The following is a 20,560-nucleotide window of genomic DNA, read 5'->3' as shown; positions in this document are numbered from 1 at the left end:
GTGGCTCTTCCTTATAATCTTTTCTTATTACTCTGCCTTCTTCTCTGGCCACCGCGTTTGTGGATATCTGCAAGGGGGTCGATGGTGCCCTTCTTATTGGGTGCCCTAGTCAGTGATGCTAGAGAAAGGGAATATTAACATAATGCGGAGTCCTGGTAGAAACTACCATGAAGGCGAATTCCAAGGTTGTTTAAAGCTGTCTACTGCAGTGGAAACCACTGCCCTTTAGATAAGTTCGCTCGATAAAAATGATGTATAGTCTCTGCCCCATTTGTTCCCGCCGGGGCCACTCAAAAGTGTTTACTTATATTGGATGCCTCACGAGCATCACAAACCGCACTTTGTCCGCGCTCTGTCCATTCCAATATTATTGCTATCTTCAGAATTTTTTTTTTTTTCCCCCCCCAGAATACAGCTCCTGCTACCTTCAACAGTAACTATCTATACAATCTCTCAACGGGGTGTCTTACCTGCCGATGATGGCGAATGTCCACCAGCCTCGATTCCTGGCATAAACCGGCTCCGATAGAGTGGCAGACGAAACTGTTGCCTTTTTATATTCTAAGTGGTCATGATACAAGATTGCTAAAGCAGGGCACCTGCAGCGTGCTATGACGAGCTATAAAGCGCGACTGCTGTCGTTATCTGTTCGTGGATAAATATGTTACCAACGACGCCATCTTGGAGAGGCGAAATTTAAGGATATGGTTTATATAGATTCCATCTGATCTCCCAAGTGTTCCAGACCGATAGTGCAAACATTGGTCCAGTAGTACAAAGGTGCAGAAAAAAAGTATCTGGCCTGCTCATATACTTATGTGCGGCAGTTTCGTAATATGTTGCTGCATCCCACATGGTTTGGCTGCTCTACTTACGTCACGGAGCATGGTCGCCATCTTAGGCCGGGTCAGTGCTGGTTGCCTTTTTATATTCTAAGTGGTCATGATACAAGGTTGCTAATGCAGGGCACCTGCAGCGTACTATGACGAGCTGTAAAGCGCGACTGCTGACGTTATCTGTTCGTGGATAACTGTGTTACCAACGACGCCATCTTAAAGTGGTTTGACTGCTCTCCTTACGTCACGGAGCATGGTCGCCATCTTAGGCCGGGTCAATGCTGGTTTGCATATTGCAAGTAGTCTAATTGCTCTTGGTCGCCATCTTAAGCCAGGTAGGTGCTAATTAACGTGTTATGAATAATATTGCTGCTCTTAATTATCCTACCGAAATACTATATACGACCCAGTCGCCATCTTAGGCAACGCCAATATTTGTATGCATGTATTGGAATAATATAGATACCAAAACATTGGAGGTGAGGCACGAATCTAGCCTAGCACATACGTACTGCAACCTTAGGGAAACAGCATTTTTATATATATGCGGGCATGCATAGTACATGTTTACAACTGCATACAGAGGCCTCTCGTAGTTTTACCAATCTCCCTTATTCCTCCTTATGTGTGTGTATAGGTCATGGGGTGACACATCCCGTAGTGATGATTGACATACTTTGCGTAGATCTACTAGAAGATATGATAGTCATTATGGTTGTGTAAGGTCTTTGATAGTCGGTGAAGACAGGGAATACAAAATATAATAAGCTTTTGTGTGTAATACAGATGACCCCTTATCTTGTTTGCCATACTATTTCTTCGTTCAGACCGGTTTTAACTGTATCTAGGGTATAGATCCAGTAGGTCTCGCGAACTTTTCTCACTTCTTGTGTGTCTTTCCCTGGAATGTTTTTTATCTTTTCTAAGATCAACCATCTCAATTCATTTTCATTGTGTTGAAGGTCAATACAGTGTTGGACCATAGGACTCAATAATTTTTTTGTTTTGATGGCAGATCTATGTTCGCTGTAGCGAGTTCTAAACTCACGACCTGTCTCACCTATGTAACCTAATGCACACGGGCACAATATGAGGTACACAAGGTTTTGGCTCCTACAGTTTGTGAAATCACGTAATCTGCCTGTCTTTCCTTGGTAATTCCAAGTTTCGGTGACAAGAGCACTGTCACAAGCAATGCATGTACCACATTTGTGGTTGCCTAGGATCGGAGGTCCTACCAACGTTGTTTGTGAGTTCAATTGTTTCTTTTTGGGCCTTGTATGTACAAGGCTATCCTTGAGGTTCCGATTCCTACGGTATGCAAGGATAGGTTTTTGGATGATCTCTTGCCCTTCATCGGCATTTAGAATATGCCAGTTTTTGTTCAGAACCTTCTTTATTTTAAAATTTAAAGTCGAGTGATTCACAACACAAACCATTTTGTCATTCTTGGGGCGAGTATTTCCTGCTAGGAGGGCATCGCGATTATAATAGCGTGCCCTTTTATAGGCAGATCTAATCAAGCGTTTGGGGTAACCTCGTGTAAGTAGTCTCTGTTTTAAGTCTTCCCCGTGTTTATCATAGTCTTGGATGTTGGAACAGTTGCGTCTAATTCGCAGGAACTCCCCGAAGGGGATGGAATCTTTTTGACAATTTGGGTGGTAGCTAGTGTGTGCCAGGATAGTGTTCTTGGATGTTGGTTTCCTAAAGAAACTGACAGAGATCTTACCATCCTCTGCTTGTATGATTATATCCAGAAACTCTACAGATGTGGTACTTCTATGACAGGTGAATCTCAAATTCTTGTCGCTGGCATTTAACCAGTCTATGAAGGTAGTCAGGGTTTCTGCGTCGCCACGCCAAATGAAAAAAATGTCGTCGATGAATCTGTGCCATCTATGGACATTCTCGTAAAACGGAGCTATTTCATTGAAAATGTGTTTTAGTTCGTATTCGCCCATATATATATTGGCCACACTCGGGGCACAAGATGCCCCCATGCTGGTCCCTTTGATTTGATGATAGAGATCCCCTCTGAAGTCAAAGTAGTTGTTTGTCAGCACTATCTCCAAGCAGTCAACTATAAAGGTGTTGGGTCTGTCTCCTGGTGTTCTTTCTAGGAGAGTTTTTACGGCTTCTACTGCTTGTTGTTGCGGTATGTTAGTATACAGCGCTTCGATATCAAGCGTGACCAAGATCTCGTTGTTGGGGTCATAGGGTACATTTTCCAATTTTTTGATGATGTCCCCTGTGTCCTTAATATAGGATTTGTACTGAGTTGTTAATGGGCATAAGAATGTGTCCACGTATTTAAATAGTGGTTCAGTTGAGGAGTTGATAGAAGAGACTATTGGGCGTAGTGGTGGATCTGAAACATTTTTGTGTGTTTTTGGCACACCATATAATGCTGGAATTATTGCATTGGTTTTGTTCAGAAATAGATATTCTTTTTCACAAATGATTTCTTCTTCGTAGGCTTTGCTGGTTGTACGATCAATAAGTTCTTTCAACCTGATAATTGCCCCTGGTTTGATGGGCCTGTAATGTTCATCCACGTCCAACATTTGGTGGACTTTTTCCTCATATTTTCTAGTGTCCATTAGGACTATGCCCCCACCTTTATCACAGGGTTTTATGGTAAGCTCCGATGCGTTTTGAAAATTCAAGAGGGCAGTTCTCTCTCCAGCTGTTAGATTGGGTTTACTATAATGATTATATCTCATAAGTTTGTTGATATCATTGAGGACAGATTTTTCAAAAATGGATACCTCTGGGCCTACCATCTCCAAAGTGGGTGTAAAGGTTGATTTCAGTTTACATCCTGATAGGTTTTGATCTAGCTCTCCCTCTTCTTTACCTAGAAAGAATTTCTTAAGGCGAATTTTCCTAAAAAAGGAAAAAATATCCTGCATAAGTTTGAACTTATTACAGTGTGTGTTAGGTACGAAGGACAATCGTCTACTCAGGACGGCTGTTTCATCTGGTTTCAACATATGCGTGGAGATGTTAAAAATGGGTATGACGTCTGTTCTAGAATCGTTTTTCAATTCCTCCAATATTGTTGATATCTGGCCCTCATATACATCTGAGGAGGTTGAGGGTCCATTTGCTGGTACCCTCTCCTGTCTGATTTCGTGTAACGAATTCTGTTCTGACCTCGGCCTCTCCCTAAAAAAGGAGGTGGTGCTTGATAATAAGGTTGGTAGTCTCCACCCCTCCCTCTATAGGGTCGTTGGCCTTGGAAGGTATCCTCATAATTGCTGGGTGCGTCACCTTCAGATTCCGATGAATTGGTATCTGAAAAAGTAACCACCTTTCTCTTATTGTTGTAAACATATGTGTGTGACTCGTTTTCATTTTGCCACTCTTGGTAGTAGTTGCCTCTGAGGTATGGATATGCCTTCTCCTGGGTGAACCATTTTATATCCTTCTTAAGTTTTTCCGTTTTTTTCTTTATGATGTATTCCTCGAAGTCATGAAGTTCAGCATTTAGGCTATCCAATTTTGACTTTGCCTCATCCACAGCTGTATTAGTTTTGAGTTTATCCTCTAGTTCTTGGATTTCTATATTGAGAGCTGCAACTAGCTCTTTTGCTGTTTCGATGATTAGGATCATCCAGTCTCTTGAGCATCTGTTGCTTATGTGGGACCATCTCTCTAGAAATTTACGTAGTTCCACAAACATTGTTGGGACATTACGGACTCGTAAGCCTGATGGGATAACTCCAGCTCTGAGGTACTCTAGCATGAATGTAGCATGGGATTCCATTCTCTTACATTTTTTCCTCAAATTAAGAAGTGCTTGCCATTCACTGTTGGCAGCATTAGATAGTGTGGTAGTACGGTTGGTATTACCAGTACTGCCAATCAGTGCTGTGAAATCTGCATCTGTGAAACCAAAAGTCTGCAATGCTTCCATTGTATACTCGTGGGGTACTTACAAGGGGGTACTACTCTAATCCTTACCTCCACTGATGTAAAATCAATTATACATTGTATTAAATCAAATAAATAAGGAATAAGGAGAAAGAAATATTTAATAAGTATTTAAGACAATAAATATACTCCTAAAGAGGGGGAGTGAGTGCCCCAAGGAAAGTGATTCGTTAATAGTTATTACCCTTAGGTGGAACACTACGAGTGTAGAAGCAAGAATAGTCAAAGAAGAAAAAAGAAGGAAAGAGAGCATATAATTACTAGGCACGTTTGCTTACCTTGACAGATGGGTGGAACTCTCTCACTTGAGCCTCCTTGCGAATACAGCCATGGACCTTGGGCACCCCAGAGTTTGACAGACATCGGTTTAGGAGTAGTCAGGAGTACCAGATACTACTCCTGAGTTTCCCTTTGAAATGACAGGCATTTCCTTGACTTCCGCATATCTCCTAGACCCATAGGTCACCTTAATAGTATGAAAAGATGGTTCTAAGAGGTCTTCTTACTTCCTGTAGTTTCTACTTGCAATATCCATCATCTCCCGCAAAACAAATAGGAAGATCTGAAGAAGGAACAAGTGATAACATCTTTGGTACCACTGGGAGTCAAGGGTGGGTGATGTCATTTTCACTACCCTTGGACTGTTTGTGAATTCTCTTCCAGGAATACCTATGTGGAAATTTAGCTTGTAACTGAACATTATCTGCGCCATCTTGCCTCTCCCCAGCGCCACGCACAGCGAACGCACGGCTGCCATTTTAGGCACCCCACTCTCTCTCCCCGCTCATTGTCGATCGCCAGCGCGTTCCCCTGGCGCTGCAAGCATCCCCCGCGCGCCGGCCACCCCCGGTCTCTCATACACAGGCCATAAACCCTCTCTTTCTGCGCGACCCTGCCATGGAATCACACCCCGTGCCTGACCAACACCTCCTTTCATCCCATACATGGTCATACATCCTTCCTGATAACCCCCATCCTCCGCGCCCGATTGTCCGAACTGATCCCAGGCCATCACCTAGCCCTACAGATGCAGTCTATTGCCCCTACTGAAAGGAAAACACCCCACATCAAAGGGATTACAGCAGATCAAAGCCCCTACCCCCTGAGACCCGACCGGTTGCACACACCCACGGGAATTGGCGGAATGTCCAGCTGTGTGATAGCCATCTCCTACTGTGGGAGGGGTGGGGACTCCCACTGAAGATATGTGTGGGAACGAGCTCGAAGTGGGGATTCCGAGGAAGTTCTTTCTTGTATCAAGACAATCTCAAGAATGTGGCATGTGTGATAAACCTGCAATAAAGTCATAAACCTGTGTATAAGAGGCCAGGCCTCAGAGATGCAGTTAGAGCACCTCGTGACGATACCTTGCTGTCTGATCTGATGTGTTCTGCTCCGACGGAATAAAAACTTTGTTTCCTGCCTTCCAGTCTCCGGCGCCTGCCTCTTTCATTGGTAAATTATCGAATGGTATAAGAGGCGATTACCGCCGGGCAATACTTGAAAGGTTATCGACTGAAACTGCCGCTACCATTTAACAATTGGCGTCCCAAGCGTGGGGCCCATCAGCGACACGTGGATCCAGTGGGAGAGGTCCCGACGACAGAGTGAACGACTGCAACGATCGGGAGAGCTCCTGCCCGATAGACCCTCGTCTGGCAGCCGATCATCCGAACTTCACTGGTTCCGAGCAGACCTCTCTCGAGTGATCTACGGTCCTGACTGGGAACCATCAGGAGTGCCGCGGCAAATACGGAGAGTAGAGGACGATCGGGCGCTGGAGGCGGAAGACGAGAAACTGTCCACGCGGTCCGGGTAAGGTCGTGAAACACGACAAATTGCGAAACGATTGATTGATTGAAATACTAGTATTGCTTATTGATTGTTCTCTTTGAGATATTCGCTGTCTACAAACGGGGAGGAGTAGAAATACTCTCTCTCTCTCCCTTTGCAGATAGTGAAGGGTAGGTAACGCAGACTTTTGTCCCCGTTGAAACCCGTCGTGCCTATCTTTATCTCCCCACTGATTGATTGTCCGAACATTGATTGTTTTGAAGAATAGTGCTCTTTGAGATATTCTCTGTTTGCAAATAACGTAGAATAGAAATATTCTGTCTAGTCTTTGCAAATAGTGAAGGGTAGGTAACGCAGACTTTTGTCCCCGTTGAAACCCGTCGTGCCTATCTTTATCTCCCCATTGATTGATTGATTGTCCGAACACTAGTTGTTCGATATTGGTTCTTTGGAGGTATTCTCTGCTTACAAATAACGAGGAATAGAGATATTCTGTCTAGTCTTTGCAAGCAGTGAAAGGATAGGTAGTTCTGACTTTTGTCCCCGTTGAAACCCGTCATGCCTATCTTCTCCCCACTGATTGGTAGTTGGTTCTGCCCGGACCGCTTATTAGAGGTGAACCATCCGGCTCCTCTGGAAGGCACCCCTAATAAGGACATGTTCACTAAATACGAACTAATCGCCGTAGTTTGTAGCAAGCTATGGCATAAAATATACAAAGGGGGACCCCGAGAGTCAGTGGCCACTGGTGGGATCCTTTTTGACCCTACAAAACTAAAGTAACGCTAGGAAATAGCCCTTTGTGGGATATATGGAACTACGGGAAGGAGCCAAGCTCACGGTCAAGACGGCCACGAGGTAGCCCGGCTCCATCGCTCTCGCTGCCTAAACATGTCTGCCCTACCACCCACCCCGCCCAGTAAACACGACCGAAATCCCACACAACCGGAAGTCTGTTGATACCCGCCATCGACGTCACCGAACTTGACTAGGATCACGCACAATTGGACTATGCCATTTTCCGATTACACTGTAACTAGATTGCAAATATGTACAACACTCCAACAAAGTAGTATGATTAAACATTTTAATAATTATAGGTATAACAACATTCCGACAAGGTGAACAGGTTAAAACACGTTTTAAACAACTATTTACATGACAGTCTGCTGCGACCTGCATCCCAAAGCATTTACGTCCACGTGACACCGTCCTCGCCTCTCCTTCCTCGAAGTTGCAACATTGGCCTGTTTTGGGCGGTCCTTTTAGTCGGCCTTGGGCTATAAAAGCCATGCAAAAATCCATTTACATCAGTGGCGGACAACTGTGCGAATAGTCCGGAAGCCACACGCGGTGCCAAGACCCTGGCAACGCCGAGGTGGGGCCTGCCACGTCGTGCGGATCTTCCCATTCTCTTCTTCCTTCAATAACGAAGGGTGCCCTGGTGGGGGGAAGCGACGCGGACGGGCCTCCCCCGCCTCCCCAGGTGGAGGCTCACCAGCAGATGAGGGCACCCCAACCGTCTCTTTCACCGACCAACTGAGTTGCACCCTGCCATTTTACTCGCCGGCCAGCTGAGTTGCACCCCAACCGTTTCTTTCACCGGCCTGCTGAGTTACACCCAGCCATTTCACTCGCCGTCCAGCTGAGTAGGCGCCCCTGCACTCACCGACCAGCTGCAGCAAGACAGACATTTACGTCTTGCCTGCCGGACAGCCGCCCAGGCGCGGGTTCCTTTCTGCACCAATATTGCCATTAACGTTTGACTCGAGAGGTGGGTCCCCGCAGCAGAATGATCGGGGGACCCACCCCGGTGGCCGTAACGAAGAGCTGCTGCTGCTGCTGCCTTTGGACTCCGGCGGTCGGTTCTTTGGATCCAGGCCTAGCCCACCGTGAGACGGTTCTGGACTCGGAAGCTTGTCTGCTTGGGCGTGGGCCCCACCCTTGACAAAACGCCCCCTCAGCTTTGCAGAGTCTGCGGGAGTCATTGGCACTCGACTCCCGCGGACTTCCGGTGAGGGCAAGCCGCCGCCATTGTTCTTTGCCCCGGGCGACAACCACCTTGCCTCCGCCGGATGCTATGAAAGAGACTGATTCAAGGCGGCGACAGCGAGACCTGCCTGCTGTCCCGCCCTGAGGATGGATCACGGCATCGCTGCGAGATCGTGGTGACGTCATGCTGACGCAATCTGACGCTAACGAAAAGTTCTCGAACTACCGAAAGGGATTCTGGTCCAGCAGCTAGTTAGTGGAAAGACTTAGACTGTGCACTGGACCCACCCGACCTCGCCCCAAAATGGCGTCGAGGCGCCTCTCACACCGTGGCCGGCCTGAACGGTTGTAGGCCCGTATTTTGTATACTGACATTGTTTTAAATAAAGGGCTTCTTAGAGGAATTACGGAATCAGTGTCATGACAAATCATCTAGGTTGGTAAAGGTTTTTCTTTTGAATAAATGATTGTTACTCCCAATCAATAGAAAACAGATAATGCAGACCCCATTTACCTGAATCTCTTTGATTAACGGAATTTGTGCCCGTCACATCTGTCTTTTCCAAGAGTTGTTAGAAAATGGTCAACTATAGCTTAAGGTATATGCCGAATGCAAGGTATGGTATCTTGCACCATAATACACGACCGATTGAGAAATGCATGTACGACCAGGGAACCCGAATTTAGGAGATGAATGAAATAGAGCATCTTTGTCTCGGAAGAAAAGAATAATAGGTCTGTGGTATTACCCACTCCTGCGGCTAGCCTGGTACGTGGTAAGTAGAACTTTTTCGTGTCTACGCGCGCTAAGGTACTTTGAATACTGCACATCCCCTCCCCTCTTTTCCCTCTCTATAGGTCACGACGAAGTTCCGACTGAAGAATGGAGTGGACATGGACCGCACCGTGTTCAATATAGGGATAAACATAGACAAACGTTGTGGGATAAATGCGCAAAGTGCAGACCACCATTGGGAACATGAAGAACTGTATGATATGCTTGTGCGTGTGTGCTACGATTATACGGCATGAATGTGTATGCATTTCATGCTGGGGTCGCTTGAAGAGAGCGTCATCGTATGATTGAAGTGCTTGTCTATCAATCAAAGGGAGGGGAGTAAAAAGTCCGACACCCCCCCCCCCCCTCAAGATAGACTACAAAATACTGAAAATACGAAGCATGCATAGGAAAGAGGACAAGAAAGGAAAGGCCCCCATACTCAACGTAACCCTGTATCTCCGTCTTAAGTTTCTGCGCTGGATGCATGTACTGTCACACCCTATCCGGTATTTGTGTGTGCGTAATCACCGAATTTATGTCTTTCCCCCGCTTGTGTTCTCTTACATAGAACCGGCCCATGCTACTCCATGTTGTGTGCGCACCAAGTAGCCTATTATCGTACACATGTCTCTCTCTCTCTCTCTCGTTTTGTGTCGTACATATGCCAAATAGCCTACTTGATGCGCACGTCTCTCTCTCTCTCTCTCCCTCTCTCTCTCTCTCTCTCTCTCTCTCTCTCTCTCTCTCTCTCTCTCCCTCTCTCTCTCTCTCCCTCCCTCACTGAAGGCTTCCTTGCCCTCTTCCTTTTTGAATAAATTACACGACATATACCTCCTCAGTCTGTGTATAATTGGCCTGAAACACGGCGGTGTTCGAACAAATTGACATAAACAAAAACGACCGTACTTTACCACGTTACTACCTCTCCTTTCTGCAAAATGTTGAATTTAATTGACTAAGAAAGAAAGGACAGGTAAGACGACTGATGTCTCCCAATCTGGCCCTCATCACGGGGACTATATGTCAGTGGTTTGCGTTCTTAGAGCTTTAACGACACCATCTCCACCGCCCAGAACTGCCCCCGCCCAATTGTCCCGAACTAGAATGTCCAAGCACCCGTCCTCCCAGAATCCCCCCAGCTCTGTACTAGCCGTCCCAGAGTATTTCGAGCAAAACAACTGATGACTTTGTTCTCTAAAGGTACATTGCCTAAGCTGATGGGGGTTACCTATTGTCTCCAGCAAGAAAAATGTTTAGCTTATGTCCCTCCCCGAAATAGATACCTATGAACCCATGACAGTAGCACCTCGCACTTTTTCCATAAACTTAGCAGTCCTCGGAGGAAAATGTGTATTAACAGAACTTGTGTTGAGATGAACGAGTCTCTACCGGAGAAGCCGGTTCGAATTTTTAATAGACCAGAAGGTTGACAGATGTCAGGCTTCCTGCAACGATTATAGGGCATAGGAATCGACACCTAGCAGGCCAGACGATGGACAGGAACACCCACAGAAACCTGCACCACAGCAATGATTAATAAATTAGTAACACACACTGACATAAGAGTTAATAAACACCAATCATACAACAACCGATAAAAGCATTTCCCCAACTACTCGGTGGTTGGGAGAGAGGATGAAGTGTGTAAATGTCTTCCCTGCCAACTCTCTAAGATTTTGTTTCTTGTACTCATTCAAAGATAACCTGCGGCCATCGGAAGAGAGGGGTCGGACGTGACGCACAGCCTGGCTGCGGACCATGGAACATCTATGGCATCGACCAAGGGGGAAGCAACGAAGCAAAAAGGGCGTGAGATGAGGCACCATTATCAGGATGATAAGCGATAGAACGAAGGGCTATATCGAGGCCCCCTGCTCACTGACCAGCGTGCCTGAAGTCCCAACCCGTCGGGCCCGATTGATGGGCCCAGTGCTGGAAGATTCTGCTCTCCTTGGTCCGTATTTTGATCCGATCCCACTCCACCCCCTCTTCCCTCGGCATCCCGAAGCACGTCACACCCTTCTCTCTCTCTCTCTCTCTCTCTCTCCCTCTTTTATATGGATTTTGAATTTGACTTAACTACAGAAGAACAAAAAGTGGGTACCCTGTCTCAAAGTACCTATGATGAACAGTGTTAGGGAACAGGGCTGTGATCGGAGAACAGCGAATGGTCACACCCTGCCACGTGAGAAATTGGATTTGAGCTGGACCTTAGCTCCACCGCCGGTGCTCAACAGTGCCAACGAAAGAAGAACAACAATAAGAGCTTACCAGTGATGGCTCTTTATAATAGGACACTGGAAAGAAGAACTCATGTCAAGTTGAATTCCTCTCCCAACCACCTTTTTATATTAACTATCTTCCTATCGAGTTTTCATGATGCTTCCGACTGTACACTGAAAAGTTAAGAAAATCTAACTTTGTATAATGACATTCATACAACACCAGCCATGCACACGACTATACTGACTATTTTTGATCCACACGAAGTCTGGGCCTTAAGTAATGTACGAAATATCCCTTGTTTTGCCAGAAACATTTTTCTCTTTTTTTGCTTTAGAGTATCATGTTTGTGCTCAAACAAGCTCCCCTCCTCCTATCCCTGGGCCTGACATGCGGCACAGCTGATGTAATTTTGTATGTACTACCTCCTCGCCTACTTTATCAACTGTATGTAACTATGTACAAATGTGTCAGATTGCTCCTGCCTGTCCTAAAAACTCTGTACTTTTAAGGAATGCATGAAAAACATTCACGATATTATAGCTGAAGGGTTAACGAAGGTGAATGTCGGCCAGGCAAGCTGGCGAGATATGTTAAAAGGGAGGACTGTGGAAATTTAGCTTGTAACTGAACATTATCTGCGCCATCTTGCCTCTCCCCAGCGCCACGCACAGCGAACACACGGCCGCCATTTTAGGCACCCCACTCTCTCTCCCCGCTCATTGTCGATCGCCAGCGCGTTCCCCTGGTGCTGCAAGCATCCCCCGCGCGCCGGCCACCCCCGGTCTCTCATACACGGGCCATAAACCCTCTCTTTCTGCGCGACCCTGCCATGGAATCACACCCCGTGCCTGACCAACACCTCCTTTCATCCCATACATGGTCATACATCCTTCCTGATAACCCCCATCCTCCGCGCCCGATTGTCCGAACTGATCCCAGGCCATCACCTAGCCCTACAGATGCAGTCTATTGCCCCTACTGAAAGGAAAACACCCCACATCAAAGGGATTACAGCAGATCAAAGCCCCTACCCCCTGAGACCCGACCGGTTGCACACACCCACGGGAATTGGCGGAATGTCCAGCTGTGTGATAGCCATCTCCCACTGTGGGAGGGGTGGGGACTCCCACTGAAGATATGTGTGGGAACGAGCTCGAAGTGGGGATTCCGAGGAAGTTCTTTCTTGTATCAAGACAATCTCAAGAATGTGCCATGTGTGATAAACCTGCAATAAAGTCATAAACCTGTGTATAAGAGGCCAGGCCTCAGAGATGCAGAGAGAGCACCTCGAGACGATACCTTGCTGTCTGACCTGATGTGTTCTGCTCCGACGGAATAAAAACTTTGTTTCCTGCCTTCCAGTCTCCGGCGCCTGCCTCTTTCATTGGTAAATTATCGAATGGTATAAGAGGCGATTACCGCCGGGCAATACTTGAAAGGTTATCGACTGAAACTGCCGCTACCATTTAACACCTATGGTCCAAAGAGTGCCACAAGGGAATGATGCTTATTGCTATAGGGTTCTTGGCAGAACCTCCCTTACACATGGTGTATGTCATTAGTTTGCATTTATGCCAATGTTAAAGTAAATGCAATTTGAATACAGACGGAGTTAGAGTCTAAAGGAAGATTCATCTAGTGGTAATCAGTCTTTGTAGGCAGTACTGACATCCTTATATCTTCAAAGGCATCGTCAATGTTGAGTTTTACACCTATTTAGGCAGGAGCATTATGGCAATACTCCTCTCTAGAAGTAATGGCGGCTGGCATGTATGGAGGGTGGTGAGGCGGGTGGGCCAAAAATAAAAATAAATAAATAAGGTAAAAAAAGAATTAAACTTTTCTTCCCGGCACATGTCCTCCTTGCTCATGTCTTCAACAGGCAGGCAGGCTCCAACGCAGGACCCGGGAAACTGCAGTGACCAATCCTGGTGCTGCTCTCATGCAGCATGAACGAATCACCGGGATTTGAGGCAGCGGCCTTCTTCGGCGCTCCAAAGGGCACTTGAGCCCTATGCTGTCTCTAACCCAGGTGCCTTAGACAGTTGTGTTGGAGATGGTTAAAATGCACGTCTGGCTGCCCGCCACAAGACGGCCAGCCAAAGAGACATGTGCACTTTAAACTTAAAGTGCCCCCCCTTCACTGCTTTCTGCTGCTGCCTGACTGGCAACAGCACAAAGTCCCACCCCCCCTGTCCTGATGCTCGACTTGGGACGGGGTGAACTTTATTACCATTTTATTTTTCCATCTCTGGGGGCAATTTAGTTAGTAGGGCAACACTCCTCCGCCTTAACTAAGGAGCCGTCCCTATCTAGAAGTGAAATGGTATTCGTGCACAGAGAGCCGAGGAAAAGTCCTCCAGCAGCCTCAGTGTATGCACTCCTCTTCGCCCCTCCCATATGCAGCACGGATCAGTGTCTTTAGACGGCGTTTTATAATGAGAAATGCTAAATGTAGTACATTTGAGTCATTAAGGCGATCTTTCTTAATCAGGAATACAATAAGGGTAACCTTCACCTGCCTTCATTACACAGGGCCTTTGTTAGACGTTGTTATACTTTGAGGACCTTCTTGCTGGTGACACCCTAAGGAACCTTCCTAAAATGAAATGAATGTAGAACCAGCCCCAATTTGTAAAGTTCAGAAAGTATGCCAGTATGAATAAAGAGCAAACTGAATCAAAATGGAACAGAAAAAGCACAACTTATGCAGGAGTAAAACATAATGGGCCTGAATACAATTAGCCTGCAAGATTGTGATCCCCACACGAATATCGCCATTAGAAATGGTTCTAAGTTTATTTTTGCATCGTAAATACTTGGGGCAATTAAGGTTACACTTTCTGTTAAATTTCAGCAGTCAAACCTGTTTAAATAAAAATGCGGGATACTGTCCAGTATGTACTGGGACATGCACATGTCACTCCATAAAAAGTTTGAATATGCGAAAACCATGGCAGCTAAAATAAAAATCCAACCACCATGTTTGTGGATTTTATCAGGTGCAATCATTATCGAATCCGACACAGGCCCACTCATAATTAAGTAATGCATAGTTAGTCTGCAGCCTGTCATAGACATATATCTAAGGTGCTGTATTTTAACACATAATGTAATTAACACAAGCTGTGACCTATTCACAAAAGCATCTCGGTGCATACAAAGTAGTTCTTATATGCCTCTCATGAATGGCTCCAAATTCGAGGGGGGGGGTTAAGCCTTCCGGGGCTTCTCAACCTTTCAAGCAGTGGTGGCTCCTCCGCTAAGGCGGAGGAGCGTCGCCCCACTGCTTTCGGCAGTTGAAATAAAGGAAAAATAAAATGATAACAACTGGTTTTTGTTATCATTTGTTCCTGTCGGGACTTGTCGAACAGGGCGGGTCTGCTCTGGGAGCAGGGGAGGAGTAGTGGCACGCTCCTAAGTGCGCATGACTGTTTGGCCGGCCCTCTCGGGGGTAGATCGTGATCTGCTGGTAGCCCTCCAGCTACTTGAGAGCAGCCCTCCTGTGCACAGGCCAGGCTACTACATTAGAAGCGTTTGCTTGGGGCAATTAATATACATATACCAAAACTGAAAAGTGATTATTCAGGATGAAAATGTGTGTATCTTCAGAGCCCATAATTTCCCCAAAATAGTTAAAGGTGATAAATGATAATCCTGTAGCACTGTAAGATGTATTATTCCTATTATTACCTTGGTATTACCACCTCGGAGCCAGGGGCATTGCAGGTGCAGCTGTTATGTATTCCCCTGGTAGAGGCATTCGAAAGCGACAAAGCCTTTTTAACATGACTGCTGGTAATGCTGCTATGAGGCGAGCACGGCTGGGAATCTTGCATAGGTGGCCACTAATATAATCTTTTCTGGTGTGTACGGCGCTATAATATTATAATGATTTTTATTGAAAATAAGTAGCTCTTACTGCTGAAAAGGTTGGAGTCCTTTACACACTCCAAAATACTTCTGTGAATAGCTCCCCACGAGTGCACAGTCCCTATCTGTGTTGCCTTCACCAATAGTTTCAGTAAAATGTGGAAACGCTAAATTGAAGCTCATAATGGGTGAGTGGGGCATTGGAAAGAGGTGGCGACTGTAGTGAACGCAGCCTCGAGCCCTCCATCTGGGAAATGGATGGCATTTAACTTGTTCGGCTTCTGCTCAGTGGGGAGCGGCGGTAATCGCTGACCAGAGTAGTTCAATATGTTCAAATATCAAGAGGAATGTATAATAGAGCCCTTCAATCACGGGCACAGAATGGGGATTACAGCGTCCCTTTTACACCCACCGTTTCCGAGCATCTCAAAGCTGCCATTATTCTGCATTGTAATTCCAGGGCTCTCTTAAAATACATACCTTTTAAGAGGCAGAGGCGGCCGCGTTTTAACAGCTGTGGCAGCATTTTGAGCAGCTCCCTAACATTACACTGGGACTAAAATAACCTTTGTGGACAGCTGTTTAAAATGCTAGCGGTTTTTTGTTGTTGGTTTTTGGTGGAGGGGTTTGGTACTCTCATCCATTTTAACAAAACGCAAGCTGCTATGGAAACATACATGAATTTTCCAATTAAGACCGCATCATACAAAAGATTACACTTAGACCTGAATTATACCTGCACCAATAAATTCCGATATTTGCAGTAACTCGTGTTGTCGCAGATATAGGAACTATGAGTTCTGTGGATTTTATTGGACTTAGTAATCACCGTGTAAAATAATATCTGCCTACCCTGGAAAAACGTTGGCAGCTCAAGCCTGTTGATATTAATAGGAAATATGCGTGATAACAATATGGGACATGCAGATCCTGCGATGGTAAGCACCCTAATCCAAATGATAAGGTTGTTAATGTTGAGGGTAAGTCAAAATAAGTGATAATTATTGCACCTGATTGTGTGATCGTACCTGATTCACGTGGATACCCGTACACAAGACACGCACAGTGACACAAGCCCTCATCACCAGCCGAATGGACAACGGCAATGCCTTCTACGTAGGAACTGCCGCACAGCTTCTACAGAGACATCAGACCATTCATAACGCTGCAGTCAGACTCATCTTCTGCTATCGTCGACAAACCCACATCACTCCCCACCCCAGGAAACTCCACTTGTTCCCCGTACAGAAGAGATGCTAATTCAAGCTGCTAAGCCACGGATACAAGGCTCTACACAACCAAGGACACGCCTACATTAACCACCACCCGACCACCCGAACTTCCACCAACCACTGAGAAGACTACGCTTCACCTCCCTTTCACTTGCTCATACTCCCCTCATCTACCGTAGCAGAAGTGGCGGGCGCTCCTTCTCCCACATCGCAGCAAAGACCTGGAACCACCTCTCCACTCACCTCCAGATCATCACCTCACAATCGGAATTCCAAATAGCCCTCAAGACCAGGCTGTTCAAACAAGCCTCCGGGGCCCAGGATACCCTATTGGGTGATTAGTCGTGATTTATAAATACTGATTGATAAATTCCAAACACCACTGTGTTGTCAGACAACTGTGGGTGGGAAAATTATCTCATTCCACGTTGGGGAGCTTGTTATCATAGCTTTAGTGCTGAAATATGACCTTCTGCAGTTTCTGCGAAAGCTGTAAACACACTGTGCTGTGGTCAGTGGCATGGGAAAATCACAGGGGGCATCACCAGAATGCCACAGGTCAGACTGGTCAGATTTTAGTCTGTTGTCAATCGCTATGGTTAACTTCTAGCATTATGCACAGAATGTATAAAATAGTGGGTGAAATTTCCATTATGTGCACAAAGTTGGGAGAGTTTGGAAAATGTTGTCCTTTCTGAAATGGGTTTAATTTTCCAGACTCCTCACAATTCTCCTGCCCGCCTCACCTATTGTCCTTGATTTCCTTCTTCTAGATATTCCTGAGCAGGAAATTGTGGCAGAGTACGCTGCCGCTGGACCATCCAGCATCAGAGGTAAGCGCTGCTGAGAATGGCAGCAGTAGACCATGATGCCTTGGGCCTTGCAGTCTGGGGGGAGAGGGGGCCATGAATGGTGCCCGTAAGAGGCTATGTTCCTATGACCGTGGAAGCCAGGGCAGATGGCACGCTGTTCTTTGGGAGAGAGAGGCACTGAACAAGTGTTTCAGGGGTGGCTGCTAATTGGCATCAATCCCTGCAGTTGTTCTGAATGTCCCCTGTGAAAGATAAAACATTGTCACACTGCCTCTCATTAACAAACATGACATGAAGCTCTACACGGATTTGTTTTAAATGTACAGAGTAAAAAAGTCCTGGGCCTACACAAGTTGACAAATCCCTACACAAGGCTCGCTGAAGCTGATTACATTGGATGGATTCACGTTGTTCTTATGCAGCTGTTTCATAGGCAGGAAACCTTCTACTGAAATTTGATATTTTTCTGTTGATATTTTCAGGTTGATGAGGGAGAGATATCATTGAGTTGCAGATTTTCAGTGTTGCGGGGGGTTGCGTGGGTCACAGTGTTGATCACATGGTGGTAGCAAGTTACAATTACAGAGTTGTTCTATTGTTAGGTTTTCCAACACCTGTTGCGTATGGGAATGTAATGTAAATGAATAGGAAATATGTAAGAGCATTAAAGTTTCCGAACATATTACCTCCCTAATGACATGAAGTGCCTGTGGCTTCAGCTGCATTGCTAAAACTAGGGACTATCCAGCTTGGGCTATGCAGCTTCAAAGCTGGTGTATAAAGATCTCAATGCTAGAGAAAATGGGATTTTTTCTTGGGACACACCAACCCAGAGAAATCATATGCACCGATCAGATATTCTCAGTTATTCGAATGATTCTTAAGTTGTCCTCGCTCTCATGCATTAATACATTTATTTAAATTTCGTGATGCCTTTGCTGATCCTGAGGGAGATTTACTCATTGTAGAAATGGTCCTAGAGACATACATCTCTCCCCTTTAATCTTTTTCCAGGCACTGTGGTTTTGCCCCAGGGATCTACCATAGACCAATATGTTGATGATTTGCTTTTGGAATCTGTCACTCTAGATCACTGCAAGGTGGACTCCATCTATCTCCTCTGCCTAAAAAAGTGCATACGGCTTCAAATGAGGCTTTACAGTTCTGCATTCCCTGAGTGCAGACCATACTAGAAATGATACCATGTTTGACATATAATGTTAAAAAAAACTGCCTTAAAATATCTCATAATGCAATGTGCATTCTTTTAAAAATCAAATTCTAGACAAAGGTGTAAGTCACACAAGGCAAGTGGTGCTAGACAGTCAGGGCCTCTGTCACTTTCCCCACAAACCAAGCCTTTGAACACACATAGAAGGAATTGCCAAATTGTTTATTAGAATGTACCCACCGTGTCTAGGATCCGAAAATACAAGTGTTTTTTTTGTAAAACTATTTCAATCTGGGACTTGTGTAGTTTCCAGAATGTATCAAGTCTTTTCATGAATGCTCAGGGCTAGGCCATTCAGTTGTCAATGAAATAATCTTGCAACTTATTCTCAAAAGTATTCAGTCGCTTGACCTGGAATACATGAAAGATGGAGGGGGGCCCTTATATAACCCATCGCCTCCATGGTATGGACAGCTCTCTGCAGCACTGGCTTCGATAACAAATCTATTGAACCAAATAGCACCCCTGGACATCTTACTTAAGTAGTTAGTACTACAATACATTGACCTGACACAGACACATATTTGAAGATGAAAGAAAACCGATGTGAAGTAAATTATGTATGAATCTCCCTGAAATCCGTTTCATGACATGCTGTGTCTGTATTTAAACATATTACTATGTTAGCCTGACTTCACAGAATAGTTCATGAGTGACCCCCGCTATAGTTTGTGGCACCAGCCCGAGCTGACCTTTTTAAGAGAACTTGACATTCTGGGATGTGTAGTTTTGCTCTTCAGCAGCTCCCCTTTGTCAGCAAGGACATTTTAGAATTCATAACTTCACCCCCTCTTACAATTCAGTGCTTCACCTTGAAATGTCTGCCCTCTGACTGCAGCCACAATCAGTCAAGCCGCCACCTAGTCGAGACTCTCGCCTGTCGGCAACTGAGGGAGAGATGGCATGGGGTTGACCAGCTTCAGCAGCTCATCTGCAGCTCTGAAAGTGCCACACATGCGAGGAAATCAGGAAAATATGTTGGGTAACCGAAGATCTGTGACACTTGGCAGGGCCGCTTCCGAATATACTGGTTTATGACTTCAGATGCCCCCACTTTCTTAATATAGAGAGGAATGATGCTGCTTTTGCCTCGTTGAACATGGACCTGAATGACTTATGCAGCCAACCACAGATGCATTTCACCCTAGCGGAACCCACTGAATCAGCCTAATGCAAAATGGCCAGAAATGTAAAGACCCACACACTAGTCTGTTCAATGGACTAGGCATGTGGTGTGCCCCAAGCATGAGGTTCACATTAATCAAACAATTCCAGCAGAGCTGGAGCCATCGTGAGATCTTTAATTGACGGAATATCCTTATCGAAGGGAACCCCTCAACAAAGTAAGCTTTCGTGAGAGTGACAGGATTAGGCACACACTACATATCACGTCAATGCTTTTCAGTATTATAATTCATTTTAAATGCACCCTGACGTGCTTTGAGAGGTAAACACCACACCTGGGGACATTTTCCACAGAGCGAGATACATTCCACATGCTGCAGATGTGTCTGAGGTATTGAAACAGTAACTTGGGGCATTAAGGTATATCTTCCTAGGCTCAGATGATGGTTGCTAGCAGAGGTCTTCAAACTATGGGGCACACCTCCCTTCAGGGGTACGCTCCTGTTTCCTAAGGTCCACCAGTTCGCCACCCTAGACAATGAGGGTTGTATCTATTTCACTGCCGTTGTATTAGTCTGTGATACAAAAGGGGGTGGTGCTGGACGGAGCATCAGAACCAATCAAACACTCACACCCAGTCAACAGATCTGGGTTTGATCCATCACCGTTCTTTAGCCCACTCTGCCACCCCAGTTCAGACATGGCCATATGCAAATCAGTCT

The 20,560-nt window shown here is 45.7% G+C and overlaps 1 protein-coding gene across 1 annotated transcript in view; it reads right to left on the bottom strand.

Moving 5' to 3' along the window:
• COL22A1 (collagen type XXII alpha 1 chain) overlaps nucleotides 1-20,560 on the bottom strand; it is a 1,010,593-nt gene that overhangs the window by 371,346 nt on the left and 618,687 nt on the right. The gene's annotated exons all lie outside the window — the stretch shown is intronic.

Source organism: Triturus cristatus, chromosome 5_1 (genome assembly GCF_964204655.1).
Source record: "Triturus cristatus chromosome 5_1, aTriCri1.1, whole genome shotgun sequence".
Lineage (NCBI taxonomy): Eukaryota > Metazoa > Chordata > Amphibia > Caudata > Salamandridae > Triturus > Triturus cristatus.
This window is presented reverse-complemented; position numbering and strand designations above follow the sequence as displayed.